We start from the raw sequence: 6,071 nt of genomic DNA, 5'->3' as shown, positions 1-6,071 counted from the left end.
CAGACATTTTCCCGGAAATACCTCTACTTGTTTCCCATCATTTTCATTCCCAGTGTTTGTAGAGTTAGGGCACATGTTTGGGGTTCACACATATTCTAGACCTTAAAACGACATCTGAAAACTAGATATCAACCAGTTTCAGTTATAATGATACTTTCTGATCGCCCGCATGTGTACCACTGTACAAAAGTATGCTTAATAACAACTATACATCAAAGACAACTATGTAATAAGAAGCGTAGGTTATAGTGACAACATTATGATTTTTAGCTTAGATGTTGCAAAAGTAGCTTATGAGAGAGCGCACAGTGTAACATGAATATGATAATATGAATCTCTATTGGCTACATGCATGCAAAAGATGCCATTCTACTTTAATATTCGAAATGCTCCATTACGCTTAAGAGCCCATCCCTTTGCATCCTTCGCAAGATACACAGAAAAGATAGTGTACAAAGCGAGCGGCCGCGAAGCTAATAAAGTCCGAAAATTTGGCACTGTGGTAGGGTTTATTTTTTGTAGTTACAAATAAAACTTTGACGTTCCATTAACAGTGAAAGCAAAGACGAACACGAGGAAAACATTATGCAAAAGGAAATCATTCAAATATCTCAGCTTAATGCAGCTGACAACAAATACAGCTTTGAAACCATATCTCCAGGAGATTACATATGAAAGCTGCTGCGGCAGAGAAAGAAGAAAGGAAATGACTCAGTTATGAGTTAGGAAAGAAATAAAATTTATTCACTCTCGAAAATTAATCTCCCACTTCTGACATCGTCAATGCTCCATACATGACAGTAATATTGCCAAGAAACCAAAAGTAACCACAATAATACCACCTCAGAAACAGCATGGTACATGAGATACACAAAACTATACACAGGTCTCACTAGTATTTAGTTTTTCTAAAGTAACAGAAAAATTTGTAATAAAGTGTTATCTAACTATGCGAATAAATGTGAAGTACTTGTGAGTGCCAAAAATGCTTAAAAATTTTGTTGAAACAGTTGTCCTTCAGTTGGTGTCCGGTTGGGTCTGTTGGTGGAATGGATCTCACATTGTTAACAAACCTATTTCACTATCCAGTTCTGGCAATGGAACGTATACGGATGTGGCGCTGGTGGAAGGACGTATCGAGGACCTGACTTGTCGGCTGGTGATTTTTATAACTTTCAGGAAGGTGATTAGTTTACCGTACTTTCTTTGATACGATGATTATATAACACTACCCCTCATGCGTCTAGCTCTTGTACGATCATTGGCAACTCTACTCTGGGCCTGGCAATGGAGTTGCCGGTTCGGGGAAGATTTTAACGAGGAAGGTGAATACTTTGACGTGGTCCTTTTTTTAATTTTTTTAATAATGGAGTGCAGGCTAATATATGACTGCAGTTGGGGCTAGGAGAATTTGGTTGCAGTTTAGAGACCGGCTGTTATGGAAATAATATCTTCCTTCTGTCGCTCTACAGAGTTAAGGAAAGGGGGCTCCGAGATACGTCGAAACGTAGGTAGGACTGAATAAGATGTGGACTTGGTTTCTGTGTATGTTTATAGAGCTTCCGTGTAGGATGTGAGAAGAGGGATCAGAAGGTTAATGACATCTTTTTAATGAGCTGGAGGTTCTCTAACATGAATGTTCTGCAGACTGTTGTAATATGCTTGATCCTCTGCGGAGTGGTGAGGTCTTGACAAGTCCTTGGGATGAAGCGAACTAACCTACGTCTACTTTCTTTCACCATGAGTGTTTAGGAAAATCTGACGTGACCTATGTTATGGCGTGAACTGTTTTGCGTCTGATCTATTGGTAAAACTGTTGTTCGTGCTCAGGCACTGACAAATTAATGGAACTTGGGTTGAACGTTATCAGTCGACAGTTCTGTTGCTAGTGTCTGTGGATGTGGCTGTGACTGTGGCTAGTGGAACGAACCATGACTCGCAAATCACAGACAGAATGTTTTATTTGTTGTAACAGCAACGGATAACTGAAAACAATATCAGCATTCTGTGTTTTTCGATTATAGCTGTTGGGCCGTATTAGACCGATATCTTGGGCGTTCGCAATTTAAGCGTGGAATTCACAATTGAGTATATTTCGAATACGTTCCACTACGCTGCAGACAAAATGAAAGTGTTTAAGTTGTTCGATTTAGTTAGTGTATTGTAGTTAATCGTATCGCCGTGTGTAAGTGTTAAAAAGTCATACACGCAAAATTATCGTCTAGAGCAACCAAATGGATCATCCTGTTACAAGGCGACCAATGTGTCATTTGTGAGTCCCCAGCACAGAACAGGTTTCTCGTGACCGAACAGAGCATGTCACGAACGATGTCTTCAATTTCTCAGGCTGTTAGCTTAATAGCGTAGTTACGGGGCATATTAAGTCAAATCTTCAAATCAGACACAATCTACTGCTCGTTGAATGATATTAAGGCCGTGAGCCGAAAATATTCTGATTGTGAGTAGAGTGTGCGGGAGAGGGAAGAGAAAGTTGCCGTGGGGTCGCGGGAAGAGCATTAGGAAATTGCCGCCATTAATGGTGCATTACCTGCCATATTTCACATAGAGGTCTTTTTCTTTCCTTCTACCTGCACCTTAGGACTGACTCCACTGGAGGTTATCTTGATATTAACAAGACAAGCAGTGCTGCGTGAAACAGCTCAAAATAGCCTTAATACAAATATATAGCCTGACCAAGGGAAGTGGGTGGGCAGCGTCATGCCACGTTATGCTTTGCAAAGAAACAGTGGGATCCTTGTGTAATAAGGGCAAATGTGAAATCGATTACTAAGTAGACCATATTGCGATACAAACCACTTTCACTTCCTGAAGGGAATACAAAAGAATAAAGATAAATGAGGGTCAGCGTTATTGCGTTGCAAATAGTTTCAGCATGCGCTGTTGTCCTTCCACAGGCGCTCCGTGTTGCTGACGCAACCACTACTGATTTCGTCCTTATTAAAAGATTAACTCCAGATCAAGAGGCAGCAAAGTAGTCCTAGTTATTTTAAGAGACACTGGGAGGACGGTGGTAAAAAATCCCCGTGTGGCGACCCAGATACATGTTTACCGTCGTTTTCTTCAATCTATTGGGTCGAACGCCGAGATGACTCCTTAAGACGGACACGACCAATTTTTTCCCCAATTCGAGCTTTTGTCCCATCTCCAATGTCCTCGTCGTAGACGGTATTTCAGATCCAAACCTATTCACCACTTTTAAGGACTATTCTCTGTAACAGTGTTACAGGCTAACAAAATCCTGCTACACTTTCACCAGAAGATACTGTAAAACCACTAATATGAAAATACGTTGCCTGACAAACAATTGAAGGACCCAGAAGACATGGTCAGTTGTCAGTTTAAATTACAACACGCACACTCCACAGGCGGGTATGTAAATGCTTATTGTTCCATATCTCTGTGACAGGTAGAACGTCCAGAAGAGTGTTTAATGTTACCAGTACTTGTAGGATATACAAGGGGCCTGAGTGATTATTTCTAAGGACATGAAGATGCCACGTATATCTGTGAGACAGAATTATCATCACCTAACAGCGTCTGACACAGGCCTGATTCTTGGTCTCCATTTGGCAAACTGGTCGAATCCTGAAGTATCCAGGTCTGTGGGGCATTCATATGCCACAGTGACTCAGTGTTGGGCTTCGTGTGTACGTGAGGCCAGGTTACCACGTCTCACCACCTCAAGGGAGATTCATCGTACTGTTAAAGGTTTTCCACTTCACAGCGTTGTGGTGCAGCAGCTAGTACGTAGAATGAGGGGAAGAAAACAGTTTTGGTTGCGATATTGAAATTACAGCTTATTTATTCATCAATTAATGGACTCCCTGCAACTTTCTGTCACTTCGCACGATTGGTAGGAAACTAGCAGCAATCGGACAAGCGAATTACCATCCCATGGCTACGCTGCCGTCAACGTCACAACACTAAGCGCTGCGTTTGGGGTGCTGCCGTGACCAGAAACCATGGATTGTTGATGAACTGCGTCGTATTGTGTTCACCGATGAATCGTGGTTCTGCACTATCGCAGGAGACCATCATTGGTGAGTATAGCTTCGACTTGGTGGGAGGTCCCATTAGTCCAATGCTTTGGAGAGATACACAGGTGTTACTCCCAACGTCATGGTGTGGGGATCCATTGGGTGGGTGTTGTTGATGATTGACATCGAGTTCTGTTCAGCGATGAATCTTAGTTCTGCACAATCTCGGCTGACAATAACCGGTGTCTATGTTGGTGTTCTCAGGAGAGGGCTCATTCTTGCATCACTTTTGAGACGTGCGGCAATGGTTCTCCTGGAGTCATTGTGTGGGAATCTATCGAGTATGACTTATGGCAATGGCTGGCAATGATTTAGATAACACTGACGACACAACTGTTCCTCACGTACATCCTGCATTCTCGGTGTGTTATTTCTCATGCGAAAGTATGAAGGTGTCATTTTTCAAAAGAACGATACTCGTCCACAGAAAGCACGTGTCTCCACAAACCGGCTGCGTGACACTCAGTTACACTTGTGGTACACAAAATCCTCAAATCACCGACAGAACATACAAGGGATCATTGCATCTAGGACATCAAGGACCAGCTACAACAGTAAGCCAGTTTACCTCAGTATAGAATAAAACGGATTTACGACACGCTTAGGTACCAGTTCAGCGTATGTATCCTGGCCAGAAGAGGTTCAGCTTCATACTGACAAATGAAGTCGTGCAGCCAAGTCCTTTCTAAATTTGACTCGCTATTGTAATCACTGATATACTACCACAAATCCTCTCAACCTGATATATTTTTCAGGCAGCGTTAAACGTAGTTTTGTCGGGAAATGGAAAGTATTGTAACAGTCACGGAGTCTCCACCCCATTACAACATCCTACTATTTAAAATAAGTTACGGTGTTCTCGGTTGGTAGCCCCTTAAACAAATATTAGGCGTTTCCTTTTCTGCTCAGTTCATCTTACTATATCAGGAGAAAGTTACCATAATAAATACGTAGTTCACATGATGAGGTTCCTGTTGACCACATCATTAATGGATATATTTTCCACGAAATACATTCGGTTACAAAATGGCGCAAATAATTTTGCGAACAACGCCTCTGCCAAAGCATAAACTATATATGTGCTTCACATCCTATCAATAGGCATGACATGTAATCCTACTCAATCAATAGATGTGGTATCTCCACGGATATTTTTGATGGTTTAGTGTAGTGACTGTTATGTCAATATTTTGGAATCAACGCTGAAAGATTACGACTTAATGGGCTGTGACGACTGTGTTATTAAGGACGAAGCACAAGCTAAACCTGGGAATGGATGGTGAAGGAAATGGGTGCGCCTTATCAAAGATATAATACTGAATTTTATGTTTTGTTTAGTTCCGGTATTTTTTACACAGGATTCCAGACACGTGGTTTTCAAGTCAACTTTGAATTGAGGTTACTTATTATCATTTTTCTCTTATTATTTTCCTTCTTCACATTCTTCAATCCACCCATCCAGTCCTTATGATTAGAATACTATATATATTCTTCGTTTCCAAATAGCCATCGCATATCATCTTGAAATGCCTTATAGTAATATTAACCCATAGTCGTCTGGGTTTCCTTTTACTTTTTGTGTTTTGCAGTGCTTTTTGTAGTCCATGCCCTAATTTCTATGAATCATACCCATAGTCTAGTTTCGAAAGAATACTGTATTTCAAAACTAGCCTTTAAAAAGGTTGCAGTGTGCATGAAACTATGTATCAAAATGAGTTTACGATAAAATCTTACCCATTTTTATATCTAATGTGTGCTCATGAAACCTGTATGCACGCTTTAAGTACCTAGTAAATCCTCATACAAGGAGCAGTACGGACAGTATTTACCAGTAATTTTTAAAATGACTTCTATTTTGCATATAAATTGTTTAACACTCATTCTCTTCCTCTTACAGGTTATTTGGTGATGCAGATAACGTCTGCCATCTGTAAGTGAGAAACTTATTTTTTCTAGCACTAAAATGCACAATGGCTATGAATATTCATAGCATTATTAAGATTTCAGAACATT

General features: G+C 40.7%; 1 long non-coding RNA gene across 1 annotated transcript in view; it reads left to right on the top strand.

Moving 5' to 3' along the window:
• The first annotated feature begins 5,972 nt into the window (after positions 1–5,972).
• The window catches only part of LOC126455647 (uncharacterized), a 249,587-nt gene continuing 249,488 nt past the window's right edge, over positions 5,973–6,071 (top strand). Inside the window, exon 1 of the long non-coding RNA XR_007585346.1 lies at positions 5,973–5,988. This is a non-coding gene — a long non-coding RNA (uncharacterized LOC126455647). The remainder of the gene's footprint in view (positions 5,989–6,071) is intronic.

Source organism: Schistocerca serialis, chromosome 2, assembly GCF_023864345.2.
Source record: "Schistocerca serialis cubense isolate TAMUIC-IGC-003099 chromosome 2, iqSchSeri2.2, whole genome shotgun sequence".
Classification (NCBI taxonomy): Eukaryota; Metazoa; Arthropoda; class Insecta; order Orthoptera; family Acrididae; genus Schistocerca; species Schistocerca serialis.
Note: the sequence above shows the minus strand (reverse complement) of the source record. Positions and strands in the feature narration are given on the sequence as shown.